This window comes from Trachurus japonicus, chromosome 6 (genome assembly GCF_045865225.1).
Source record: "Trachurus japonicus isolate A0001 chromosome 6, Traja_1.0".
Classification (NCBI taxonomy): Eukaryota; Metazoa; Chordata; class Actinopteri; order Carangiformes; family Carangidae; genus Trachurus; species Trachurus japonicus.
In genome coordinates, this window is record NC_140912.1 from 20,734,237 (window position 1) to 20,745,063 (window position 10,827).

Genomic DNA, 10,827 nt, shown 5'->3' on the forward strand with positions numbered 1-10,827 from the left:
TCAGGGAAGCGAAGCCAAGTAAAACTCAGCAAGGACACAATTAGCCACACCGGCACTGCAAATTGAAAACTATATGGATTGCGGATGCGTGAAACACTGCCACATGCATATTGTATAACCAGCACTTTGCACGCTTCTCTCCAAGCATACAGCTAAGTAACATTTACATCAGAGCACCGAGCTGGCCAACTTTCCCAGGAGAGAGCCAAGACTGACTCATAGGAGTGGTCCAGGTCCAGGCCAGATCCTACCCACTGATTTATAGTTGTGTCTCTGGCTCAATTAGGGAAAACAATAGGAAGGATGTGTGAGTATTTGAGGTGAAATAGGTACTGCAACCAGTGAGAAACTCATGCAAAACTAACAACCAGCTGATATCTTCAATAGTATATAAGACATGATTGATGTGATGTGAGCAAAATATATATAAATATTTTTTGCATCTTTCCATTCAAATTCTGCACATACCGGTATATAAATCGTGCATTTAGACACACTTAACATATCATTACAAAATGTTTTGAATAACACAATATATAAAACTGTTTGTCATCTAATAACCTGGGGTTTGTTAACTGTTATCTGGTTAACACACTGCCACTGTGTTGTCTGCATGATTGTGGTTACAGTATGTCTTGTGCTTTGACTGATGACCTTTTTACAAAAAAGCCTGAAGATAAGTGCCTGGATAACGCCTGGATTTCTATTCATAACATTAAACCTTCAAAAGTCAAGCATCTCATCAGCCGTCAGCTCCACTTCCCTCTCCAACCATGCGTGGCCACTTATCTTAATGCAATTTCGAGCTAAGGTCACATATGGTTATGCAGTAAAAGGTAGACAGTTGACAAGAGCCAGATATGAAGTCGGTGTCTGAGGTCTTTTCAATTAATTGATTATTAGGCAAAGTCCTTCATCTGCTGCTGGATCACAGACTCTAATCCAAGTGGACAATAAAAGCTGATAAGTCCTGTGGTATAGAGCCGGGGTGGGCAAACTTTTTGGCTCAGGGGTAAAATGAGTTTTAAAACTTGACAGACGTGCTGGGCCAGCATCAGATGGACGTTTGTGTGAACTAGCCTAATATTAATTACATGTAAAAGACATTACCTAAAATTTAAAGAAGACTTACTGTACATTCACATTACAGAGCAGTGTTGTTGGTCACCCTTTTTTGCCAGTACATCAAAGTTTGTGGTCTTTGCTATAACTTGGGACAATTTTGTACCGATATTCAACTGGCCGGATTAAAAAGCAGGCCTTAGTATGTCCATGCCTGGTGCAGAGTGATTGTTTGTCCAGTTGAGCTAAGGCACACCGACGGGAGAAGAGCATCAACCTAATCATTCTCCCTGCATGGGTGCAGAGAAATCAGAGGCCTGAGACACAAGGACCCAAAGTGAGCACTCACTGGTCATAATGATGGCAGATTAGGCTAAATGCAGTGGCACTGGTTCCAAGAGCACTCTGCATTACTGTAAATGCACTCAAATGCCTTTGAGGCTAATTATTGCTCATCACTTGTTCTCCCAAACTGTTCTCCTGTTGTCAGGGGAACCAGGTTTAACTCCTAAACAGGTACCAACTCTTCTCAGGGATCCAACAAAAGGAGACGAGCAACAGATGGGCCCCACATCCAAATTATGAGGTTTAATTTGCGTTTTGTGAAAGTTTCTGATGAAAAATTAAGTTTGTAACTGTGCTGTCTGAGGAACCTCACTTTGTACATTTGACACTGTGTCACCTGGCCTTTTTGCTTTGTACAAAAAGGCAAAGCCAATATTAATACAATATCTTGCGCTAAACATCAAGTCCATTTATGTTAGTCCTCTTCTCATTGTGGAGCTCATGCCTCTGTAAAAAATAATTGCCAAAATATTAACGGCAATTCATCTTCGCAAGTGAACTGCTGCTCTGGGCGGCCAAGTTTTTAAATTTGGCTGCAATTTCCATTAAATGTTACAGACGCCTTATTAGAGACAAAAACTGCAGCCAGAGGGAGGACACGGTGTCTTAATACCCCATTTTTAAAGGAGACACAGGTACGACGTGGTTCTACTGAACGTTATGTAAGTGCCAAATTTCAGTTTTAGTTTGCTCCGTTCGCTCTCTCTCCCACGCTTACCCACTCTTGCCAATGCTCATTTTAACATCAATATCATTAAATTATTTTCCAGCTTGAACCGTTAACCAGTGTCTACCAGAGTCAACCAGGGACACTGTGGATCCAATCACATCGACCACCAATCCGCTTCACTGTGTCAATCTGGATGGGCTAGATAAGGTTTCTTTTTTCCACTGCGCTTCCTCCCGCCCGACATTTTACATGTGGTCAGTACAGGAATGTATTATTTATTGGCCACATGCAAAACATGCATGTAAGTGGGTAGGTACTCTCTTGCAGCTTGGTAAAAAAAAGATAATATTTGAACACCCGCTTCGAAGTTAGTTGACACATGTGAACCTGACATCATCAGTTTCCTAGTTTACACAAAGGTTAGTGGAGCAGCCAATAAACTATTGTCAGCAGCTGAGTGTGAAAATTATAAACATGACAGGAAGAGGACGGTCACTTGATCACTAAAAGAAGCTTAAATGTCAAAGCCAGCACTCCATCACAAAACCATCATAATGTGACATTAAAAGAATTCTCTCTGACATTTTAGAAAAACAGACTTGTTTGCTCCCATACCGAGAGTCAGGTGAGAAGATCAATATCAATTTCATATCCCTGCATTCAGTAAAAAGATCAAACCAAGATGTATTTATCCAAGTACAAAAGAGCGGAAGCAGAGGGGAAAAGGCTGAAAGCAGGGAGACACAAACACTGGAGGGGGAGAGATAAATGCTGCTGCACTGGTTTTCTATGGACATTTTCATAATTTCTTCCTGTCCTGTGTTGGAAGACATTTGAACCAACATAATCCAAACATGCCACTATGGAAACTACAGCCCTTTTTGTGGCAACTTCTCATACACACTGGCTGAGTGTTAAATACCCAAAAGGCAGATTTGGGGTGTAGTACCACTTTAAGACTGAAATCAGATGATGATCCCGTGTCATGGAAACCGTCCATGCTCTGAAACCTGAGGTCTTTCTTAAAGGTTAAGTCGATGCTTGCTTTCTTGGAGCAGCTTGGCAGTGATGGCTATACTTGACCGTCACAAGTTTCCTTATAGTGTAACTTAACACAAGTGTCACTTTCTCCACTCACCTGACTACTACATTAGGAAAACATAGACTGCGGGCTCGTAAATAAGACGTTGGCACTTACGTATTAATATTCTCATAACAAAGTTCTTCTGGTATTGAAAGTTATCAAGAGGATTATTTGTAGCCAATGAAATGCCATGATGTGGTCAGTAGCCAGATGCCAAAAATTAGAGCCAATCTCACTCGGTCTGCACGGAGGACCATGATGACCTCCAAAGAAGGCTTTAATGGGCTGATGTTAAAACCATGACGTAATCAAGCCTCTCAGCAACACCTCTTTCATAATAAAACGCGGTGAAAAGTATGTCAAAAAAACCTGCAGCAGCCCAGCTGTAAACTCAACACAGACACTGCAGCTTATCCCTTGAAACTGCAGATTATAAGCATTTGACATGAGTTGTGCACGGTGCCAATCGTTTTCTGGAACTGGACAAAGTCCCTGTACGAGGCCTGCCATTCAGAAACCGGCTTCAAAACAAATGCAGATCATAAGGACGACTTGTGAATCGCAGCCTCAGACTTGTAGGTACAGCAGAAAACTGATTACAGTGATCATGTCCGTCTCTGCCAATCTGATCTGATTTAAAGCGGATGATTGCTAAAACTGATTTTAATTTATTTTTCATGCAGATTATTTTTCATCTGATTGACATTTTTATGTACACTTAATATTTTTATATTCATAATCCTAATGTCTAATTTGCTGTGAAAAAGCGGGGGCGACAGTCTCTTTTTGATCCATATAAGCTGATCACTGTAGCCATGATCGCTATCAGCAGGTTCAGTGTTTACCAAAATTGTTGATCACTGTGTTGAAAACAAAACATTATAAATATCCAGAGCACACGCAGTAGTGAAAGTTACCTTATAACACACCTTACATCAAACCTTGCTGCTCATTGTGCAACGAGGTCAAAGCACTCGTTCCACAGTAAAGTTAGCAGCTTTTTACTCAAGCATCGGCTCCATACATTAAGCCACGGATGAAAGAGAGAGAGGTGAATATCGATTGCAGAGGCGCTAGCAGCCGTGAGAAGGCTCCTGCTGCCACTACTGCCTCTGAGAAAAGAAGAGCAGTGGATCTATGGTGTTAAAGCTACTCTATAAATACACCAGGCAGCTACCCAGCAGGATAGAAACAAAACATCGAGAGGGTCAGGGGGGTTAATCGGAAAACCCTGAATTTGTATGCAGGATGAATATGGTAAGCAAGAGGCTGACAAAGAATGAGGAGCAGTGTCATCCTTAGAGTACAATTTGATGCAGTATTTTTGTTTTTGACTATATAAAAGGTTACAAAGATGATTTGCGATGAAGTATTAAAATGTAACATTAAGGGCTCCTGTAATCTGTATAAAAATCCTATAAGAGAAACAAAAACATTTCCAGGCAGACATACACTGTGTCTAAGGCTCAATAACTGTTGTAATGAGAGGGTTTAACAACATTTATGTGATGCCAGCACAAAACAGTAATGTACACAGACATTACAGTGTGTTACACTGATGTTAGCATAAAGACTAATACAACAGTTAAAGTTAGCCCAGAGGGGATTTGCATCTCAGAAACAGGCTTAACAAAATTCATATCGCTATCTTTCAACATCTTAATTCTTACCATACATCATAACTTGTGTTGTCTCCAAGTTTAACGATGCAGCCATTAAATGACTACAACTATCAACGTGTGGGAGGATGCCTCTGTCAATCAGTCAGGCTGCAGGAAATAAACTGTCCTGACTTGCAATGCTGAAGGATGGCAAGAAGTTTGACTGTGAAGTTGAAGTTTGCCTGGTTATTTATCCTATATGATAAAAATGTGTTAAATTGAATTAGTATAAGAATTGAGTTACTGCCAAAGATGTGCTTTGTGAAGTCACAGAGACCGCGATGAGATGATAGCTGTGGGTCACCTGTGCAGAGTTATTAAAATGTCAAAACTGTTGTACTGTGACAAAATTGAGGAGTTTTCACCTGGAAAAAGTGCCATTCTGTGAGAAAGGACTTGTTTGAAGACTCGTTTCAAAGGCCAACTCACAGCTCAAAAGTAACTTGGTAACAAAAAAAACCAACAAAAGACCAAGAAAGGGGAAGGGAATCTTGGCACAATAGATGCTGCTAAAAGTGCATCTGCTCTCTCGGGGCAGAGAGACAGATTCAATATGGAGCAGTATTAGCCTAGATTCCCCCCACTAGATGTCGGGGAAAGCATTTATATCTCTGGGGAACTGGAACAGCACTGAGCCACTTATCAAACCCTGGAGTAGGACACTTCCATTGTTAAGGGCAGTCGGACTCAAACTCACAGTTTAGTGGTCAGGGCATCTTTTGGAAAACCACTAGCAGGGATTTTCACACATCAAACACTTACTGTGCCCTTTTTTCCCTTTTGTTTTGGTGAAGATTGCCTTACAATAGTGTGAAGTGACATTATGTTTGAGACAACCTAGCCTGCCTCCAGACTGCTGCAGCACATTTTTTGCCACTTTGGACACCTGATGTGGAAGTTTGCAGCATCAGGCCAAAGCTTCAATTATGATTGCTTGTCGGTTCTTCTCACTCTCTGGCCTCTTCCAAATATTCCTCCTCATCTCATTTTAAATGAACTATTATCCACTGTTTCATCTCTTCTTCCTGTATCCTCCACTATTGAACCGTGATCATGGAGCAGCAGTGTGTCAGCAAAGACACTGAGCGTGCACCGCATGTGCAGTTTAACTGTGAACAGTGACAATATGCGAACGCTTGAATCTCCTGTTGACAATCTTTTTGTGAAGAAAACAAACACATCACATCACCAGAATGTGTGGCTTGTTACATTGCACTGATGGTCACATATTGATCAATATCAAAAATGTAATTTAATGCCACCATTTTTAACTGAGATACAGTTAAGGCGACACAGCATGCTTGTTTGACCTCAAGGATACACACTTTGTGGTGCGTGAAGGCTAAATACAAACACTGTTTGCAACAAACCTTTTCATTTTAATTTCAACAAGTGCATTCATTAAAGACTGAATATATAAATGTTTGTTCTGGTTCTAAACAATTATTTATATTTGAGTCGAGAATTGGGTGCTGCTGTGTGCAACCGACACAGCACAACATTTTATGATTATATGGCTTGTGTATGGACAGTCTAAATGTCAGTAGTGATGGCTCAGTGTGTAAAGCTGCCCTTCCCATTTTCCCCTGAATTCTGCATAAAGCCGAGTCAGCAATGTTTTTGAAGAATGTTTCCATCCTGGGACTTCATCGCCAGAATCGAGTGCTTTCATGCACTTCGGAGACCGACATTTTACTTTCTTCTAACTTCCGTTATAAGATATGAAATTGCACTCGCTGTGTCCCCCGATTCTTTTTTTTTTTAATATATGGGGTAGAACATGAAAAGGGTAGACTTGTTTGCGAACTTGCATGCAGGAGCTGGCAGATCAGAAGCACACTCTGGCTTTCTGTGTGAATGGGACGGTGAGATGGTTCTGTTACCTCTTCAAAATGGTAGAAAAGGTTTGTTGTGCTTCCAGTCTTCGTCAGCACAGGTCAGCTGCATAGCGTCCAATGGATATCCCTCTGCTTTTTGTCCAGCTCTAAAAGTCTGAACAATTTCCAATACGTTATGTAACACAATTCCACAGCAGGATTTGTAATCATTGGAGTTTGAATGATACCCTGAATAACAAACCCTGAATGTCAATCCAGTGCTTTTATTAGCACATGTGAACAACATCATACTGTCTTTCTCCTTGATCTTACAACAGCATGGAGCACACTTTGCATAAGGCACTTCCAGGGTGTGGTCTACCCCTCAGGAAATGCATTTGAGCTTCCAGTTTTTCCAATAATGCAGTTCAGCTTGTCGCTTTTGAAGCAATGCATTTTATCTGCATCACATGCTTGCATTTTTGGCATTATACTGGACACTTTGCATGCAGCACTTTAAGGTGTGGGGGCAAAATGCCACTGAAAAAGGCACTAGATAAGAACAGACGCTTCTCTGTTACATTCCCCTGCTCTCTGTAATGTCTATCTTTTCAAATAAAGGCTAAAAGAAAGATCAAGCTGATCTTTTAAAATATTAAAACAATTCTGACAGTGCTCAACTAAATTCCCAAAGAAACATTTCCTGATTCTGACATGTTGACACAGGGCAACTTCTTTTTTAAACATATTTTTCTCTCTTCTAGGGAAAATGGATATTAGAGATTTGACTATAAATGAGGGTAGGGAGAGGAGAGGAGCGAAGACCTCGGCTCTTAAATAATAATTAAATCCCTACACCACCAGAACAGCCCTGGGCAGCTTCTTCTGCAGAGTCACATCACAGTATGTGGTTGGTCATGGTATTTTTTCTGAGTATTCCTCACAGCAAAGTGTGGAAGTTGGGACATCTGTTGCTGTGTCTTTCCTGCTAGGGAAAGCAGTGATAGAAAAAAAAAACAGTACTAACCACCCACAGAAAATGACTCAAACACCTCTTCACATGCTCACCACCCTTTTCTTTTTCCTTCATTGACTACCACTCTCTTCCCATTTGTAATTCATGGCAGGGCAAAGCCAGAGTTCTAGTTGATAGGCTTAGGGACCAAGACCATTAAATGTCCCTGCCTGATTAGTGCAAGGTAGACTGTCACATGGCATGACCAGACTTATGTGGGTAAACCACCACACACAACCTCCCACCATTACCAAAGGTGAGCTTGAAAAACATATTAACTGTAGATGTTAATTTGTTATGTTACAGATGATTAAAACCAATTCAGGTGAAGGTCATGAGAAACAGTATTTGACACAACACAGACATGATCAGAACCAGGTACAAACAAGAGTGGTGTTTGTTGTCATTGATCTCATGACCTCTTTCCAATAGCCACTCTGCAATAATGACCTTCAAATGTCTGATATGTTACCATCTCTACTATTGATACCCCTTGCTGTCTGACATTTTGCGGTCATTCAATATCAGATCAATTTTTGTCCAATGCAAGTCTGTCATTGAATCCTAATACTCGATATTAGTCCTTGATTGGTCCATATAACTTAATCTGAAAAACAGAGGCGACTTACAGTAGAGACAGATCACAGGAAGGTTGAAGCAATAGAGCAGATCAAGACTTTGCAGAGCAATGACAAAAAAAGAGAAAGTGGGAGAACAAACGCGAGCCTGTTTATCTGTCTCTCTCGATTGCAATTTCCCAAGCATCACCTCACATTTCACTTCTGGCAGTCTGGTAATCATTTCCTCTTGTGCTTAGATTGCCCTCTCTTGAGATTATTTTTTCCAGAATCGAGCGACACATCCGTGTAAAGCCTTTTAACTATTAACTAAAGTGCACTTATGTGTTATTCTCATCTCGAGCAAAGCTCAACTCCACATAACACCACACACAATTAAAGATGATGAGCTCTTCTATCTTTGTCTGCATGGGGGAAACGGACAGATGGATGAGGTGAAGTGCCACTGTGAAACCTCCACATTTAGTCATTATCTCGTCATGATCAAACAGGTATGGGCCCGACCTGTGCCGGATTTTTGAGGCTACCTCTGATATCAGTATTTGAGGTCATTGTTTCCTTTGATTGACACCACCAACCTGCCAATGGGACTAAGGCGGAAATCTCAAACATACATACATACATACATACATAAGAATGTTCATTAATATGTATGTCCGATTTTATAGAAAAAATATATAAATCTCAAATCTCCAAAGGTAAAAACAGGTTGCTTCTGTTGTATACACACACACAAAAACATCACCTACTGCCCTACATGTTAATTTGCAAAAGGTCTCTGCAGAGAAGCCTGTTGACAGTCATGATGCTGATGCTGGTGCTGGTGCTGGTATATAGTGAACAACACATGACATTATCTTTACAGCAACACTAGAGTTCAACCAGGCTGAAGACGTCTCAGCCCAAACCGCATTTTATGACACATTTAAAAGGCCCTCCTTTAAAAACCACGATGCATAATATGTTCACGTTACATAGGCTACTACACTACTGCACGCAACACGCCGGGTACTGCTGCACTCGCCGCATGATGTAACGACAATGTTACCGACTAGGATATATATATAATGATTCCTATGAGTAATAATGGTTGTTTTGAACCACCAATTAATCGCAATGCTTATTATTAATGCTCTGTTACACGCGCTGTAGCATAGGTTAACGTTATGATCTAGTTTTCATTATTGCGGTCCAATTTGCCAATGCAAGGTGATAGCAGGATGGGAGATGAACGTGGGGGAATCGAGCACCTACAGATGCTTGTCCCTTTTTTTCTTGTCATCGGCTCGGTTACATGTATGGTTGCCATGCAAACAAGTGACAGCCGAGCAGTGAGCAGCAGTCGCATGGGGCTACGGTGTGTGTGTGTGTGTGTGTGTGTGTGTGGCTGTGCCGCTCCGCTAACGTGGAGATAAGGGTTTACTTTCGGTGGTTAAGCTAGTAACGTTAGCCACTACCCAGGCAGCAGCAGCAACAGCAACAGCAACAGCAGACGGCTAAAAGCCAAACACACACAGATAACGTTACTATCTCCATTGAGCACATTCCTTTTGAGTAACTACAGCGTCGTTACAATGCCAGAATTTTAACTACCGTGTGTATCATATGTTCAAAGACAAATCACATACAGTAGCCTGCTGCCTAGTCTCCTTCTCCTTCTCCTCCCTCTCTCTCTCCTTCCCTCTCCAGTGCTGCTATCCGCTAGTTAACGTTAGCTTTAAGTTAGCACATTAAGTTGAAGAAATACAAGTAACGGTCGCTGGAAAAACAACCAAGTATACTCTCCGCTTCGCCGTGTTGCTGTGGTGTAGTAAAAGACAGCAGATGAACTGAACTCACTCTTTGTCGACCAGGGTAGTTCATACAGTTGTTTTACGAGCTTCCTTCCCAGTCCAGCGTCATAACACGGGCGGGGGGCAGTTGTGGTGGTGGTGGTGGTGGTGGGGGAGCAGCGCCGGCCGGGGCAGTCAGGCGGGCGGGCTAGCGGGCTGCGCGGTGCGGTGCGGCGGTGTAGGCGGATGGTCGCAGTCGGCTCGGCTGGAGGAGAACTTGCTCCGTTTCAACATGGAGAGCGAGCGAGCGAGCGTGGAGCGGACTAGATCCTCCTCCTCCTCTCTCCTCTCCTCTCCTCGCCTCCTCCTCCTCCCGCTGCTGCTGCTGCCGCCGCTGCTGCGGTGAGTTCACCACCAGGCTGTTGACTGTCTGACTGCCTGCCTGCCTGCCTGCCTTCCTCCTGCTGTACGGGGGAGCTCTGGCGCCGCCTGTGGCCGCAGCGAGGAACTACAGCTCCCACACTACAGCAGCATACACCAAACACGGAGGTCAGGTGGCCAAACCTCACAGGGCCTGACATTATTGTTAGGATAATAATAACACAGTTTTTATCCTAACTTTTAAATATAGACTGTTTTCTTCCAACTAACGTTAAAGTATCACCATGGGAAAATTGAATATATTGCATTTCAAGTAAAAGTCAAACAATATTATGTTTGTTATCTGTCTTTATAACCTATGATGTGTGCGTGCTGCTACCTTTTTTGGCCAGGTCACCCTTGTGTCTTTTATCTGGTTAAATAAATAAATAAAATAGGCTAA

The 10,827-nt window shown here is 42.1% G+C and overlaps 1 protein-coding gene across 2 annotated transcripts in view; it reads right to left on the bottom strand.

Moving 5' to 3' along the window:
• The window catches only part of osbpl5 (oxysterol binding protein-like 5), a 40,903-nt gene extending 30,685 nt beyond the window's left edge, over positions 1-10,218 (bottom strand). For both annotated transcript variants that reach the window (XM_085779690.1, XM_085779687.1), the window contains exon 1: positions 10,072-10,218. The gene's annotated coding sequence lies outside the window, so the exon portion shown is untranslated. The remainder of the gene's footprint in view (positions 1-10,071) is intronic.
• Between the last annotated feature and the right edge of the window lie 609 nt (positions 10,219-10,827).